Source organism: Alligator mississippiensis, chromosome 5 (genome assembly GCF_030867095.1).
Source record: "Alligator mississippiensis isolate rAllMis1 chromosome 5, rAllMis1, whole genome shotgun sequence".
Taxonomy (NCBI): Eukaryota; Metazoa; Chordata; order Crocodylia; family Alligatoridae; genus Alligator; species Alligator mississippiensis.
Window position 1 is genome coordinate 155,096,709 of NC_081828.1, and position 18,261 is coordinate 155,114,969.

The 18,261-nt window shown below is 41.9% G+C and overlaps 1 long non-coding RNA gene across 3 annotated transcripts; it reads left to right on the forward strand.

Moving 5' to 3' along the window:
- Positions 1-294: 294 nt before the first annotated feature.
- LOC109285760 (uncharacterized) lies at positions 295-16,963 on the forward strand. Of its 3 annotated transcripts, XR_002093589.2 has the most exons (4): positions 295-5,654; positions 5,871-6,041; positions 13,883-13,953; positions 14,327-16,963. It is a non-coding gene; the product is annotated as an uncharacterized LOC109285760 (long non-coding RNA). The 3 variants fall into 3 exon arrangements; XR_009462602.1 differs by having other exon boundaries at positions 2,640-6,041; XR_009462603.1 differs by lacking the exons at positions 295-5,654; positions 5,871-6,041 and adding an exon at positions 11,207-11,374.
- The last annotated feature ends 1,298 nt before the right edge of the window (positions 16,964-18,261 follow it).

Genomic DNA, 18,261 nt, shown 5'->3' on the forward strand with positions numbered 1-18,261 from the left:
CTTCTCCTCCCTCCCTCCTGTGGCAGCTGCTGAAGCAGTCAGCAACTAGGGAAGGGGAGAGGAGTGGGCTGCCAGGGTCTGAAAAGCCCCCACCAGAGGGACTTTCCTTCCCCACCATGTGCTGGGTAGACCCTGGCTAGGGGGACTGGGGGTCTGTTTCCCTATTTTGCCCCCCCCCCATGGGCTGATGGACACAGGCAGGAAGCAGGCTAAGGAGCAGAGGGATGAGGCAGGCAGCCCCTGCTCCACTGGGGCAGGCAGCATAGCCCAGGGCTGCAAAGTATCCTGGGATGCTGGGGAACTGTGAATTAACTTGAACCAGGAAGGGATCTGGGACAGAAGTTTGACTATAAACCAGTTTAACCTAAATCAATTAAGTCTGATACCTCATCCAACCAGGTTTATCTTAAACCAGTTTTGGTCATTTTGAAAGTAGTGTATGTGCACTGAATTTCTGTTCTGTTACAGGTTTAAACCACTTTCTGATCACTTAAACTGATCTGTATGTAACTTCTGTGTCTAGCCCAGAGGGAAAATAATATTTTGCTTTACTTTGGACAAAAAGTTTCCTGTCTCAGGAAGTATGTTAACATGTTGAGATTGAAGTCATCAGAACCTATCATGAAGCCTTTATAAGAGTGACTCTATCAGGGGGAAAAAAGATGAGGGAATATTGGATGGTCCTCATCCACATGTGGCATGCTGATTTCAAAATAACTAATCATACCTTACCTAACTAATCATACCATACTGAATTCTAAATTAACTGTTACATCTCAGGGAAGGGATTTGAACATTGTGGACAGCTGCAGTCAAAAAAAGCTAACAAAGTTAAAGTATATAAAAATGAGATGAAGAATAATATGGAAACCAGTATAATGCCATTATACAAAAGTCAGTATTTTGTCTCCAGGTGGAAATATTGCATTCAGTGTCTAATAGTCCACCTAAACAAAAGATGCTGCAGAATTAGAGAGAAATTCAGAGTTGAGAAGGGCAATAGAAACATTTTCCTATTAAGAGAGAAATTAAAAAGACTGGAATTGTTTAGTTCAAAGATGAGATTAATTAGAAGGGACCTTATAAAAATATGCAAAATAATTAATTACTGCTACTGGTAAGAGAGATTAGGTACTTTTAGTTTTCATCCCCTAGTAGTATAGGAACAAAGGAAAGTGAAATTGGAAGACAATTCAAAAATGTTAAAAGGAAATACTTTTCCCATGTAACAAATAATTAGAGTGAAGAACTCATTGTCATAAGAATGGATTGAGTAAATCACTTATCAAGATTCAAAAAAGGGAGTGCACCTTTATCCAGAGTTATAGTAGTTATTGCATAAAACAAGGGGCATTCATTCATATGCTTCAAGGATAAAGCCAATCTCTTTTCAAGGTTAAAGAGAGAATCCTGTGGGGATAGATTAGCTCACATTTGCCTACTGAAAATTCTCATAGTCTTCTATAAACCATCCAGCACTGGCTACTACCAGAGACAGAATACTAGACTAGGTAGAATAAATATTTCTATGAACACTTCATTGATATTACAAAGGGCACAGCTACAGGTCCTGATCTAAAGATGAAAGTCAGTCGAAGTTTTGCATTTGAATTCAGTAGGTTTTGGATCAGGCCTCAAATGAGTCTGCTGCTATGAATTTCTGTGATTTGTGCAGAAGGATTTAAATCCCAGTCTCTGCATTTTTTAATGTAGTTTTTGTTTATTAGTATTTCAAAGCTACTTGTCTTTGTTTTTCCCTTGAGACCCATAATGGAAATAGTATTAAAAAAACATGATAGAAATGAAATTTGGAAGTAAAATGTACCAGAAAAAGGAACAATATTAAATAAGGGCATTACCCAAAATTAAACACAGTTATGGAAAGCTGCCATCTGAGGAGCTGACTTGTTCACATCCATTATTCAGAAATCACTTCTGAGCTGGCAGATGCCTAAATGTGTGATAGTACTTCACAGTAGACACAGATACATGAAAGAACTATTTCAGCTGTTTGAGCAATCTGTTTTGTATTGAAAAGCTTTTTCTTTTTTATCTTTTGGCTGCTAGTTTTGGTGAAATATAGGAACAGAATTTAAATGCAATCATGACATTACTGGAAACATTGCTCAAAAGTACCCCAAACAAGAACAAACTGAGGTGAAAAAAACCTAAAATAGAAAACAAAATAATTCAGTTACCCCACTTGATCCCTTCTAATGATGTCTATCATACAGAAAACCCCATTAGCTATTTAAAATACCCATAGCGTCATTGTCTTCCATCCAAGGTAGAGATGTGAAAGCTGTCTATGCGGGAATCTAAGTTCACTTGGACAGCCTGGGTGCCATGACACCCTGGGGTGCTACAAGATCCTCTTAAGGGGGTTGTGGAATATTGGCATTTTTGGATGTGTAAACCCCTACACGTGATTCACAAGCTAAACCAAGAGATTTCAAATAGTAATCCAGAATGACAAAACATTCTAGAAACTCTTGTGGTCTTTCTGAGTTCTTTGCAGCAGAAAAATTGCTCTATCATTTTTCCATAGCCAAAAATGAGTGAAAGATAAGAGCTAGCAATTTCTCAGGGCTGTGCCTTGAGTCTAACAAGGTTGAGAACCACTGGATTAGCTGTTCAGTTGCAATACCAGTATTTCTCTGTATTTTGGAGGGAACACCACATAGATTTATATCTATTGTACTGATCAGAAGTAAACATGGAGAAAGTGAAAAAGATGGCAGATGCAGGTGGAAAAAGAAGAGTGCTGGAGTAAAGGAAACAGAAGAAAGTGGAAGTGATACATGTAACCAACGGACACCAAAAAGAAAAACAACGCAGTTTATTTCTGTCATTGTCTTTGGCAGTGCATCGATTGGAGGATGACAGTCTTTCAGTAAATAGGGAAGTCACCAGTGAGTCCACAGATGACCGAAGAGGCTGATCCAAGATCTGCTTGTTCGAATGCAGACATGGCAAATATTTCTGGGAGGGAGGAGTAGATCCTGGTGATGTTTGGTTACAGTTCTTCCCTTTTGTTTCTCTTGTTCATCTACCTCCATAGTGAGGTGAGTTTGCCCAAAATACTCAATGACTTATCATATATCACAGCACCATTTGGGATGATTTGGTTCTTGAGTCTCCTGGGTATTGATTTAATAATATTGCATTTCTTCAGATTGGCCTACATGATGTCCTTGAATCTCTTCTTTTGCTATCTCTACAGCAAAAACCATTGGTGAGTTGAGAGTACAGGACCTGTTTTGGAAGCTGGTTGTCAGGCATCCTTATGACATGTCTTGTCCAACGGAGCTGGTGCTATATAAATATGGCTTCAGTGCTGGTGGTGTTTGATTCAGCTAAAACACTGGTGTTTGTTCTTTTGTCCTTCCATTTGATATGGAGGATTTCCCTAAGCTATCACTGATGGTAACATTACAAATTTTTCAGGTGTTTCTGATATGTCACCCAAGTTTCACACCCAAACAACAGGGTAGGAATAACAACAGGCTGGTAGATGAGAAGTTTGGTTTGAGTCCTGATGTCATGAACATCAGATACAATTTTGGAGATGTCCAAAGGCAGCACTGGCAGATTTTATCTGGTGTTTATATGACTGTCTATATTTTTTTTTTAAAAGATGGCTGCTCACATAGGGAAATGCTCAACATTCTCCAAAGATTGCTTGCTTTCTAATTGCAATCCTGTTGGTTTGGGGTGGGTTGGTAAAGTATCTTGGTTTTTGTGAAGTTGACAGTGAGTCCAAGACTTTCATGTGCTACACAGAAGTTGAAGTGCCCTGGAGCCCTCCATTTCAGTGGGCGCATATAACACAAACATCAATATATTGAAGATCAGTAATGGAGGAGTTGTTTATCTTGGATTTGGAATATTATATGCTGGCATTAAAGAGATTCCTATCCATGCAATACTGGATTCTGATTCCAAATGGGGGTCTATCACCAATGAGATATGAAATAGCTATGATATATATAGAAAAGGGTGTTGGTGTGATCATACTTCTTTGCTTGACTCCAGTTGTAATACTGAAGGGGTCTGTTTCTAAGTCATCATTTAGGATGGTTGCTTTCATGTCATCATGAAGAAGTCTGATAATGGTGACGAATTTTGGCGGGCATCCAAATCTCATCAGGATCATCAGTGGGACTTAAATCGGGCCAATGAAGAACATATTAAAATATTGGTGTTGCTCATGGTACTTCTCCTGCAGTTGTCTAGCAACAGAGATCATATCTACTGTACACATTGGGACATGATAGAATCTCTTCGGTAAGTCTACTGAGGAGAATGCAGGCAAGGATCTTCCCAGCTTTGAGAGGAGTGCAATGCCATGATAATTGCTGCAATCTGGTCTGTCTCCTTTCTTGAATGATTCTGGAGCCTCTTGGGTCATTGGGAATCTGTTCATGTTTCCAGATTTTTATAATATTGACATGCAGTTGGTAAAAGAGCTTCTTTCTACATTGCTTATACATTTCACCTGGTATTCTATCAGGACCACATTTGCTGTTCTTTATCTGCTTAATGGCTTTCAAAGCCTCTTGATAAATTGGTGGCTCTGCAAGGTACTTCTTAATGGGCTGTAGTCTACAATGACTCATTGGGAATGGCTTAGGTGGTATTGTCTTTGACATTAGAATCTCAATTCAGGAGCACTTGAAAGTGCTCCTTCCACTAGACATTGATGATGGAGCTGTCTTTCAAGGAGTGCTGTTCCATCCTTGGACCTCAGAGGAACAGTTCCTTGTATGCTTGGCCCAGAGATAGCTTTGGCTGTCCTGAAGAAACTATGGGTGCTGTGGCTGTCATTTTGAATGTCTTTTGTTTCCACCAGTTGCTCTCTTTTCCTTCCACCAGTTCTTTCACTCTCAAATTTTCCTCTGGGTCTCAGTTTTAATGTGGTGATAGTGTCTTGCTCCTTTTTGGACTTGATGTAATTCTGACAGGCTTTGAATGCTCTCCTTTTTTGTCAGTTAGAACTTGAATTTCCTTATCATTCTCATTGTACCAGTCCTGATGTTTCTTTGCAGAGAAACCTAGAGATTCTTTCCTTGAGGCTGTCCCAGTGATCAATAGTGTCATAGTGCCCCCAAGATCCTCAGGGGGCTTGGTGAGTTTTTCATTGTAGCAGCATTAAAAAAATGGACCCACCTGAAAGAATGGGAAGGGCTGCCCCGCAGAGACACAGAGTTTGTCCCAGCGGGGACACTGTAGGCTCTGAGGGCAAGTGAAGCTGTTTGGAGGCAGCCCTGTTGGAAGTGGGAGGGGTGACGTAACCTCAGCAAAGTTTTGAAATAGAGCCGTTAGCAAAAGCCCGGGAAGGGCCCTGGCCTGAGATTGGCTGAGAGGCTTGGATAAAAGGGGGGAGCAGTTTTCCCGCCGGGGGGAACAAGAGAGAGAGAGGGCCTGAGGGGCAGGCTGGAGACCAGAGAGAGAGTCTCAACACAGTGGTCCCTCAGAGAGCCCCTGGCAGAGCCCTGCAGAAGCAGCAGCAGCAGCGGAGGCTGCACCGGGAGTGATACAGTATCTAGTTCCTCTCTCAGGCCGGGGAGCACTGCCTCGGCAGGACCAGAGAGGGGCTGCTTGTGTGGAGACTCCGAGCCTGGGAAGACCCGCCTGCAGCCCCGTGTGACTGGGTGAGCACAGCAAAGCCAAGGGGAGACTGCTAGAGACTGACCTGTTTTCACTGGTGGGTGAGGGGCCCCAGGGCAGGCAAGGCCTAGGGAGGGGCTGCGTTTGCCGGGGCTGTGAGGCTGTGCGGGTCAGGAGAACTGCTACAGCCTGCAGCCCAGACACTGTTCCCTGCTGAGCCAGGGAAGGGGGGTCAGAGGAAGGTGAAGGCTATCTTGCAGGGACTGCAGAGGAAGAGCTGCCACCTGCTGCCCAGAGACCTCTGGAGCACGGAGAGGGACACCAGCACCAGAGAGTGCCCATGGACCCTGCAAAGAGACACAGACAGTTCTGCTCCCTGAGACACCCCGCCAGGGGCAGTGCACACAGGATCCCCAGTACACCGTGTGCAAGTGAGAGACTGTGTAAATAAGTTCTTGAGGGTTTATTAGTTGGTATATCAATGTGTTTGTTTATTTATTGGTTACTTGTTATTTTGTAAATAATTAAATCTTGTAAATAGTTTTATAACTGTCTGCAATGGTGCTTGATTGTAAGGGGAGGCTCTCCGCTCGGGGACCCTGCAGCAGCTTCCCAGGGGGGCTGGGCAGGGCTACTGGTTACCGGGTACCCCAAGATCCCACTATTTAGGTGAGGGCATGTGTAGTGTCGTGCCCAGGGTTACATCATTAAGGCACTGCTGGAGATGATCACTCCTAGCAGTTTCTTTCAAGCACTAGTTATTGACACTTTTCTTTGGTTGCTTCTTTTGTTTGCATCATTTTGGAACAGTACAAATGGACATGATGGAATGTATCAAACTATAATTTGTCTATTTTGGTCATAGTTCTTGTGGTCTGGACTTTATGATGGTCCTGGGCACATAATATGACGTAGTCAATCAGGTGCCAGTGTTCTGAATGGGGGCACATCAATGATGTCTTCTAGTTGTTGCTTTGGTGGAATAAGCATGATGACATGATCATGTTCTGAACACTTGCTCAGGAGAAGTATTCCATTAGAATGGACTTTCCCTACCCCCTTTCCAAATACATCAGTGTATGTACTGATTACTCTTGCGTGTTGTCTGTTGGTCAGTTAAAGACAAAGGATCACGAGGCCTTTGTTGATGCCAACAGAACATTCTAGCACCTAAGTATCAATTTTGGTTTTGGCAGTAAATCCAATGCTGTGGATGTGTTTGTCTTCTTTGGCTTTTCCTTTGTAAAAGAAGGTGTAATTACCAAAATGCTCCATGAGCTACCCATCCTGTGCATCTGATCTCATTAAGTGCAGCAATGTCAATATCAAATCATGCAAGTTCTCTGGCCACAAGTGCTGTCCTTTGCTTTGGTCGGTCACTGTTAAGTTTGTCCACCAGCATGTGGATGGATGATCCAGGTTGCAAACTTCATTACTTGATTTGGACCGCAGACAGAACAATCCCACTAGATTCAATTTTCCAGTCAGGTCAAATTAGGCACACTGTTTCAGGTCCTCCCCACATGGGGTGAGCAGAGTGGATCCTAAATAGACCTACTCAGTCATGACTACAGCTGCCAAATTGCATACCTATCTCAGTTCCATGTGCAAAATCACCATCGTCCAATCATCTCCTCCATGTAGGTTTGTGGCTGGGGGCTTCCAGTATTAACTGTGAATTCACTAGCATCTGCCCCCATCACCACTTGCCCATTGTCTTAGGAGTTGTGATTAAGGAAAGATGCCTATACGCATCTTCTCTTAATGTAAGGATGCCATTGTGCATCAGCAACCGCACAATACTTTGTGGGAAGGAAACCTTAATCTTACGGCAAAGAAAACCTAGATGACTGAAGGTTTCTATTGCACTGCAAACTTCATCTGCCTTTATAACCATTGTAGTATTCTGTTAGGGGACAGGGTCATGGGCAGTCTGGCATGAAAATCAGGTCTCTGAGGAAAGGAGTAGGGTCCCAGGGCTGATTACCAGATCTGGAGGGAGAGGCTGGAGCAGCGTCTATAATACAAGCCAGGGTCAGAATCCAGAAGGTCAGAAGCTAAACTACAAAGTCCAACAGGGAAACTCAAAGGTCAAAATCCAAACACAGAGCCAAAGCAGGGGTCAAGAACCAGAACAAAGATCCATAGGGGAAATCCAAAGTCTGAGGAAAAGCCAAAAACCAGAGTTGGAACCCAGTAAAACCAGAGAGCTCAAGAGTCAGAAGCAGGCACAGCAGACAAAGTCAGAACTGTTGACTAGACTGGAAACCCACAGCCTCAGCTAATAGTAAATTGATAGGAAGCACTCCCAACAGCCAGTCAAGAAGCTTGCTGTTTCTAAACTGGGGCAGAGTTCACTAGCTAACGGCTTACTGCCAGTGCAGCTGCTAAAGTACTTGGCCCAGGCTGGCCTGCCTTATCATTCTTTTTTCATCTGCCTGCTCTGCTGTTGGGGACAATTTTGTTGTTGTTTTTTTCCAGATCACTATTAGTTTGAAAAATGTCACTCTCAACTTTGCCACTAAGGATGACCCTACCAGAAGTAGAAAACTCCAGATAGCTTCACTCTCAAGGTCACTGGTAGTACACAAGCCACCACATTAGGAAGTCTCTCTCTATATAGCTTATTTCATTGCAGAAAGAAAGATTAAATGGTGCATTTACTTAGTGTTCACTTTCTGCAAAAGGGCAAGTGTCATCCATTGTGTTTTTCAGCTGCAAGGATTCTAAAGTTTACAATATTTTCTGGTTTGCAGCCTTGAATTACATTATGACTCCATCTTGGAATTTGCTCTTTAAATGCTCTCAGAAATATTAACAGAAAAAAGTAGTCTTACTGCTTCTTCCAAAAGACAGTCAAGTATGGTACAACTCAAAACATAACCCAAATTGCATATTTCCTGAGTTACTGATTAAATAGTCTCACTTTTAAACCTGAGTTAGGTAACTCAAATAATCCTTGAAGCACACATAACATTGTCTCAAAGCCAATTCAAGCATTCTGATCAAGTATGTAGATGTCAGATCTGGATGGCTTTCACAGGGATGACTTAAGATCCAACATTACCCTACTCTTGGTTTCAGAAAGGAGGCAGACTAGGAATTGTGGTTCTTGGGGCTGATGAGTGTTACAGTCTAGACAAAAATTCATAAGGGAAACAGGGAAGGATATTAAAAAAGCAAGAACCATTATGAGTTTGTCTCCCTTGAAGTGTGAGAAGAATAAAGGGCAATTTTCAGATATTTGAGGAGCAATCTGTGGGTTCTTTTGCAAATGGAATGAAGCAGAAGAGTGCACTTTGCAGGCGTACTCATCCTGCATAACAAAGTTGGAGAAGGGGAGATTTAACAGAGGGCTGGGGTGGGAAGCCATTAACTACAGGGCAAACTGAGAAAGCAGTTTAATTTATTTGTCACTTTTCCCAGAAGACGTTGACAAAGCAGAATATGTAGTGAATGGGTTAGGATATTACTAAGGCAATGGTGTCCTATGGGCACCACTGGTTGACTTGGTTAAATTAATACTAATTTGAAAAGGAGAGAACTGAGGTAGCAGCTACATCTGGTAACAGAAAGCAAAACCATTGTAATAGTTATGTTTGAAAACTGGACCTCACATCCTTAAGTTAGTTTTATGTTATTACACTTATTTATCATTTCTATCAGTTCTCAATCTGGCTGCCATTAAAACATATGGTTGAAAATAATTAACACCTTGATAAAACAAAATTCCCTATACACAGTTTGGGGATTATGTAGTAAGAGTAGTTTATTTATAGCTGTTGCTAAATGATACAGTAGAATTAACAAAATTATACATAATAAAATTACATGATTTGTGGTTATTGGTAAAAGCATACAATAAAAGTACATGTTCTACTTTAAACAAAAGTAAAATCAAACAATATGATGACATAAAAATAAATAAAATAAAGCAATAAAATAGTAAAATAAAAATCTTTAAACATTATGTAGTGAAATCAATTGGCAAAATGGGGAAATATTAATGAGAGCTACAGTTAACCAATTATTCAAGAAAAGTTACTTATATCCATACAAATATAAATCTATACCTAGATTTTAATTTGGCATTTATTATTTAAACAGACTTCTTAGAAACTTTTGCTACATATGTCTAACAGTTTTCTTATTTTGCATCCATCATCATGGTATATGCCTATGCACAAGGATTTTATAAGATTCTCTATCTTGCAAAGAACAAAACACAAGTCCCACTGGAACAGAAAAGCAATGCATGAGCCAGCACAAAAAGTGGTGTAAAATGAAGAGAACTCTGAGCTTCAACTTTTCACTTTGCATAATAGATATAAGTAATTTTAAGCACTATTGTAAAGTAGGGGTGTGCAAAGCTTTAGTCACCGATTTGATTCAGAGAAGATTTAGCCGGATTCGGAGGCCAAATCACTGAATCCAAATTGAATCAGACCAAAAACACCCTCTGAATCAATTTGGAGCCTCCGAATCGATTTGGAAAAAGATTTGGAAATTCGTAGATTTGGAAGGCAGTCTTTCAGAGAAACAGAAACTGAGAAGAGGAAGGGGGAGCGGGGGGGGGAAGATACCTGTAGCTAGCCAGTGACTGTGATCTTTGCCTGAGTCCCCTTCCAATCACTGTGCTCTGGGGGAAAGACATAAAAGCAACACATAAGCCTCTGTCTGCAGCCTTTCTGTCCCTTTTGTGTGCTGTTTCTGCCTGAGCACTGGGAAGGCTCCCAGGCTACCATCCCTGCTCTTTTCATCCTGCTGCACCTTAATACACGCACAAAGTCATGCATGTCATGAGTTTTGATTCAGAAGCTTGAGGTGCAGTTTCCCAGAAACCCCTGCACCTATCTCCTTGAAACCTGGCAGGCTTCATGGCCTCAGCAGGGGCTAGCATGTCTGCAGCTTCCACCCCACTGCACCTTAACACACACACAAATTCACACGTCATGAGTTCTGCTTGTCAGCACCTTGAGGTAAAGTTTCCCAGAAACCCCTGCATCTATCTCTTTGAAACCTGGCAGGTTTCACGGCCTCAGAACGGGCTACCAGGCTACCATCCCTGCTGTTTTCATCCAAATATGCCAAAAAATGACAAAGTTATAGGTATTTCAGTGATTCCCCATTATAGTCTATGGCCGAATCACTGAATCTCTCCGAATCAGTGCCGAATCTTCCAAAGCCAATTTGGCCAAATCAATTCGGGACAGTGATCTGAATCTCCAAATTGAATCACTGTCCTCCAAGTTGGCATCCGAATCGAATACTTCCCTATTTGCACAGGCCTACTCTAAAGCTCTTTTAGATCTAATATTATTTATCCCCTCAGAAAAAGACTGAAAAGTCAAAAGATGATGACCTAATTTTATTGAGCTTGAAAATTACAAATATAAGGCAGTCAGCGTGCTGCTTACCTGACTATCTGGGAAGATATCTGACTGTAGCAGGGCACCAAAATGTGCCTGCTACTTTAAAGAACAGAAGCAGCCTGGCCAGGCTACTCAGAGCCTAGGCAGAGCTCCACAGCTGCAGGTTGCCTAAGCAATAGCCTAATAGGGGAAATGGCCCACACCTGCAGGCAGTCAGTAGACCAGGAGGAGGCAAGGTCCTGGGGAACATATAAGCCTAGGGCTGGAGCTAACAGGAACACTCTCTCTCTAGCAACTGCTAAGGAAAGGAGCCTCTGTCCAAGCGAGCCACCTGAGCTTAGGTGCTACCTACTTTGCTGCCTACCAGAACCATGAGGATCCAGGGGCCTAAGGTACCTAGGGCTAAGAGATGTGTTGTCCTAAGGGTGGAAGTTTTACCTTCTTAAAAAGACAGAACACAGTCTCCATTACTGTTGTTATGTTGTAGCCCAGGGGCTTGTATTTGTGTTATTGTTTAATCCAGTGGACCAGGATAAAGCTATAAGGGGAGGCTTGGAGGCCTCCTTGGTGCTCAGGAAAAAGGGCACAGGAGCTGGGCAGAGCCCAGTGATGGGTGCATACAGTCAGGCACCTGAGAGGCACAGAGTCAGGCATCAGAGAACTCAGTGCCCAAGTGGTATAGACACACAGGAGCCAGAGGGCTCCGTGCCAAAAGGGTGCATAGAGTGGATAACAACAGTGAAACATCTGTAAGGTATGGGACACGATAATGGGAAGTCAGAGTCGTGTGTAAACCCGTAGACATTAGGGCATTCAAGGGGCAGCTTCCCATGTTATTATAAATAATATCTTAACAACAAGGCAAGACAGGGCAGACTGCCCAAGACAGGTGGGTGGGCCAATACTGCATCAGGCCCTGGAGAGCACTCCCTGTCACACTGGCTGACACCATGATAATTGCATAGGTGCCAAATGGTCAGGGCCCAGGGTTGCCATGATGCCCCCTGATGGCCACTTGACCCTGTCCCCCCCTGTACTCTGACTCCCCAGAGTACCCTCCCTTTCTACCTCACCTGCCATGCTTTGATGGGGGTTTGAGGGAGCTACACTCCAGGGACCCAGAGTGAGTCTCATGCAGCTGTACCTTGCCCCTGGGTCACTATGCTACGGCTTTCCTTGCCCTCTTAGAGCCTCGGGAGAACCTGCTGCCTTAGAGGCTATTCAGGGTCTCCTTCTGGCCCTGTAGCCATGCCCATGCCTCTCAGATGGTCCATAACAGACCCCAGCCTTGGTGTCTATTTTCTTGTTGGGACTGGCTATTGTAGCCATTGACCCCTGTGGGCTACAAACGTCCTGCTCCCCTTTGGAACATACCTAACAGGGTTGGTGCTCCTTGTTACAGTAGGCCATAAAGAAGTTCTGTCCTGCCTGCAGAAGAGACAGGGATTATTATCCGTTTAATGTTGTTACTGATTTAAAAGATCAAATGTATCTCAACAACCTTAAGTCTGTGACTCAGTCCCTTTTATCTATATTTTCTCCTAAAGTTAAAAATGTTTTAGGAGTCCAAAACTAACTAGGTCAACTTAGCATTTGATGTGTAGCTGTAGTACTAGATGAAATTTTTTTGGAATTCTCCTTCGCCTATTACCATTGATGGAAACAATGCCATTAATGTCATACTTATCAAAGAAAAGTTTCCCAACTGGCTACTAACTTTTCTAGCATATTTCCTAAGCTTCTGAAATCACTGCAAGTGGCATTCTCTTTCCCCAAGTCATAGTCTCAAACAAGCAGTCCTTACAGGAGAGTTCTTGTAGAATCAGGAAGCGAAGATTTGTAGTTGGATGTAAAAATATTAATGACTGGCCTGAAGGAATATCAAGGAACCAGGCAATAAGTTTCTATTATATTTTGTCCCAGTGCCACTTTTCTCCATTTTATTTTACCTAACTCTTCCATTTATACAACTATTACTGACAATATTTTCCCCCAGCAAAGCACTGCGCCTAACAAACTGTTCCAACTCACTTTTTCCCCCAGATCTTCTAAGTAGTAGTATTATTTTGGATAAAGGCAATCTATTATGGACTGTTGCAACTAACATCTTCCTCAAAAAACAATACTCTAAAAGTAGGATTACTCTAATGAGTAATACAATGCCCCAATTACTTGACACTGTTTGGTCTCTAGGAATTTGCCCTTCTTAAGACAAAACAACCCACTTTCCTCTATTATAATTTTATTACACAGACAGTAGTACTGTATAAATACCCCTCAAAGTAACAGCTCTGTTATCCTTTCATTTGTTGTTAGAGTCTACGTCTATCTTCAGTAAAGTCACAAAAATAATACATTTTAAGACTTGTTGATATCCCTGGAGCACAACAAGGAAAAACCTGAAAATTAATTTGATTTTGCACCAGCAAGCAAGGATATACAAGTGAATTAGAACTGGTACTGGTAAGAAGCTGAACTGGGGAAAACAGAAATTTACTTTTGAAAGAGAAAAGAGATGAGGGCTCAGTGGAAGTGAAAATTAGCTAATCTAGCAAAATTGACAAATACATTTGGTCTGATTAGATTTTTTTTTTCTTTTTCTCACTGCCTCTGACTGAAATTTCTGTTCTTCACCTCTGTGTCTGGCTAGTCTTAGAAATGTTGTTGCTGTCTTTAGATGAAAGCACCTGAGAAGTCTTCTCACGAAGACTGAGATTTGCTGTCACAAAAGATACAGCAAGGGAGTAGCCATACAAGCTTTTTCATAATGTAAAATGAAGGAGTCAGGAGTAACTGAAATAGTCTTTGCTGAGCCTTTTGGTAGACCTGTTACTGAGAGGGAACATCTGCCTATTAAGAAATAACTTATTTTATGTCCTATGCTCTTGTATTTCTATCAGGGTTCACACTGGCCGTGTGTTCTACATACAGCACTTCCTTGTAGGGCTGGATCAGAACCAGCAATCTAGAGGTAAACAACTTTGCAGTCTATTAATAAACGCACAGTGAAACTTATACTATTCTATATACAGTAAAAGCTGTGTTAACCAGCATTTTACTAACCATAATACTCCATTATCCAGCATGTGCATCATGTATTTCCTGAGCAGGGCTGGGGGGGAGGAGGGGCAAGAGCAGTGGGCCCCTCTGTGGGCCTCACAGGCACTGCCCAACCAGCTGGACACAGGATGGGGGTGGAGTTTGCACCTGGCAGCAGCCGCTACTGCTGTCCACCACCCCGCGCCACCACCATGTGCAAGCCCATATATAACCGGAATTTTTAGTTAACTGGCACCCTCCTTACCCCACTCATGCCAGATAACAAAGCTTTTACTGTACCACAGATGTGCTAAACTTCTGGAAGACCAAGAACATCACAGCCCATTCTGCAGAGCTTCAAAAATGAGAACAACAGGAATACACAATTCATTCTCTTACACTGCTTCAAAGCCATTACTAATCTACGTGAAAATGTACTGATTTTGCACAATGGTTCCATATGTACTCCACAGAACCCAGGAGGCAAAACTTTTTCTGGGAGATCAGATCTCTCTGTTAAATGTGTGCTACAATCAACTCAAATGTCATTGTCAGAATATCCCAATATGAAGGACTTCAGAAAAATAAAATGCAAACACCAAAAGCATGTCTCAATATAAAGGGATTTTTAAACTAGCCAATGGATGATTTGTTACAGTTTAACATACCTAATCATAAATATTATAAAGCATTTTTGTCCTTATTCTCATTCTGCTTTCTAGCTGAAATGGTGGAACAAACATTGTTACCCCTTATGCCATAATTCTTCCTTTTCACATAGTTTGCAAACCAGTCTCTCAGGCTCCAGCAACCACCCTGCAGGCAATGTCTGGAGAAACTGTACATTACTGTAATTCTGCATAAAAGCAAAGTCAATGATAAAATGGAAAGGGAGGAGTGGAATGAGGGAGATCAAGCCTGCTGAACAGTTGATTTATTAGCATATAACACTGAGCACTTTCTTTTCTAAAAAATGGTCCACAAGGTCTGTTTTTGATAACTTTACCCAGAAAAGAGAATTGACATATAGGGATAAATTTTCAAAGCATTGCACAAGGTTTTAACAACATGATTCCCATTGACATTAATGAGTCACATGGCTGAAATCCTGCACGGTGCTTTGAAAATATACCCTACAGCTTTTTAAGCCCTCCTTTGGGAAACTGGAGCACTTGCCTCCTAACTAACCTTTGAATTGTGAGTCAAGATTACATATATAGTCCCAGATTCTCACCAGCACTACTAGGCTTTGTGCCATACTATGAAAGGATCACCTCAGCATAGAAGATTCTTGTGAATAAGTAGAGCTGTTCCAAGGTCAGCCCTTCTCCCCAGTGTGAGGGGGTGTGGTTAGGGAATGAGGCTTGGTTGAAACTTCCCTCTTTTTTCCCCACTTTTTGAAAACCCCACTTGCTATAACCACCCCTCCAGGCCATTGGCAGCTGGCATAAATTAAAAGCAGTTTTCAGGCTGCTGTTAATTATGGAGAGACTGGATTGGCACAATCTACAGAGTATCAAGACTACCAAGCCCCGTCTCTTGAGTTACACTCCTACCTTCAGTAGATTAAGAGTTGAAGGCCATTTTAGAGAAGTGAACAAACCTAAGGCTTGTACAATAATAGCCCATTCAAGTCCTAAGAATTTTCTTCAATTGTAGTATTTGGGATTTTTTGTTTTTTTTTGAGGAAGATAGTAGTAGTTCATATATTTAAGTGAGTTGTGACTTGCACATATAAGAAATCTTTACTCATAATGATGTTAGAGAAGGAAGGATCCTTCACTTCATCAAGCTCTCACTACAGTAAGATGAGCATACTTATGCAACTTTTTTTCCAACTTTTTCCCTTTCCTAATCCAACTGCATATATTTGTTTTGGAAAGCTTAATGTTTTGAAATTTAGAATAAAATACGAAAAATAAATGCACACATTGGACCAAATCCATTCTTGGCATGACTTCACTGAAGTGAAATGAATTAAAACCAAAATCAATTTAGCCTAATATATGAAAAAGCAATTCTGAATACCATTCATATTATCCCCCACCTCCCCCCAAAGTCTGGATGTCTCAAAAAAAAAAAAATCCCTGAAATTTCAGGCTCTGGTAATCAGCAGATTTTCTTGAAAAGTGTCTGTTTTGATAAATTTGAAACTATATGGTTGCAAAAATAATTATGAATATTTTCAGTTGTGCAGCAGAAAGATGGTTGCTACTGCCTAAAGGTGGATGTAGTACAGTGTGTGCAAAGACAGTTGCCTGCTGGTAAACTCCATGATCCAGTAGTTCCAGTAGAAACATGACAAAGTTAATCATAGTTGCAGAGAGGTGGTTAGCTGCATGGTACAAGTGTTCATGGATCTTGTCCATCCCATAAACACAGAAATGGTATAAGTTTGGTGGAAGAAACTGGCATTAGATAAATGATGCTAAATATATTGCATGGGTATTAGCTCTACACATCTCCGAATGCTGGTCAGCTTTTGACCTGCTAATACCACTAAGTTAAAGAAGTGGAGACTTAAAATATTCTTTAAAAATAAATAAACCACCAGCAAGTTACAGGCAAAAAAGCTATATTGTGCTGAGATTGCACTGCAACCTCCTGTGCATATAAATGGAAACTCAGTTTAATGATGTGTTTTCTTAAAGACACTTGAAGAAAAACAGATGTTTTATTAGAGGTGAAATTGTATAATCATATAATTAAACCTTAATGCATATATGCACTATAGGCCTGAGTTAATGTTGAACATTCAAAATTACCTTGTTTTTGGACTCCTGATAGTGAAATGCAAAAGACACTATAGTGGGTATGTAGTTTACTAATAAAATATTGTGGCGGTGAGGTGCCCACACAGGCTCTCGAGGGAGAGAGAAGAGAGCCCGTGGACCCCAGACCCCAAGAGCAAGCCCCCAGAGGGACGTCCGTACCTTGAGGAGAGCAGCGGGAGCAGGAGTCGAGTTTGCGGCTGGAGCCGCGCGAACTGGCATTACGCCAGCTGTGGCATCAGCTGTTGTTACCAAATTTGCCCATTACTTTGGGGTGTGCTCATTTATTAGGGATAGTTTCTAGGGTCTTGGTGATTCTGTCAATGTGCTGCTTGTGTTACTATACGGAGCTATATCTCTCCCTTCTGCAAGCCCTCACCCCCAGTGGAGCTATCTTGCAGGACTCAGTCTCAATGGGACTGGGTTCCTCCAGTCACCAAATCAGTCATACACACAAACACACACAAATTAACGGGACATGCCTGACCTGGCTGGGCTGATCAGCATGGACAGGCTGACACCCTCATATGCCAAGAATCAGTTCATAAGAGCAACAAGAAAATGCAGTCAGACACAAGCACACAGGTGAACAGAATCCCTCTGAATCCGGCTGGGTGTCCAGCTGACACCCTCATGGGCCAGCATTCAGTTCATAAGGGCACATCTGAGTCAAACTGGGTCAATCAGCCTGTACAAGCTGATCCCCTTATGTGTTTCAAACTCAGCACGTCCCAATCTTTGGCCTCTTGATGAGCAGACCCCACAATATTTTTGGGTTTCACAGGGATCTTTAGCTTAGGTAAAAGAAGCGTTGCTGCAGAGCACAGAAGGAAAGAGAAGCAGAGAAGGAAAAATATACCCAGTTACTACCAGTTTGACTATAAAAGTTATTTATTGCTAAGCATATGAAATATATAATGGTACTAGTAGTAATAGATATGCAAAAGAAAAACAAACACAAACAATTACAGTACTACCCTGGTTTCACTAAGTATTTGGGGAAACTTAGCTCAAGCTTAACTAATACAGTTCAGGTTCAGAAGTTTATGCCTAGAAAGAAAAGAGAGAGCGACTGGGATCTCACCAGTCCAAGGTACTCAGGCTGCAGAGCTGACAGGCACAGTCCGTAGCACAATTCTTGAAGAGAGATGATCTGTTCTTCCAGCATCCCAAGAACGACAGGGGATGGTGTCAGCACAGGAGTTTTCTTCTTTCTTCTTCTTCTTCCTTCTGAAGCACCTCTCTGTCCTTCTTGAAGCACACACACTTTTTACAGATTTTTATACCCTCAGTTCACCTGCTTCGAAGCATCCTTAATTGTGTAAATCATTGTCTTTTCTATTGACAAGGGGTTATCTGGTTTGGAACATCTCAGGAAACTGATTGATAGTCAGGAAACACATAAGATTAGGGAGTAACCAAATACTTGGGAGCCAGCTTGAAATTCCTATGGATGGCAGATATACTGA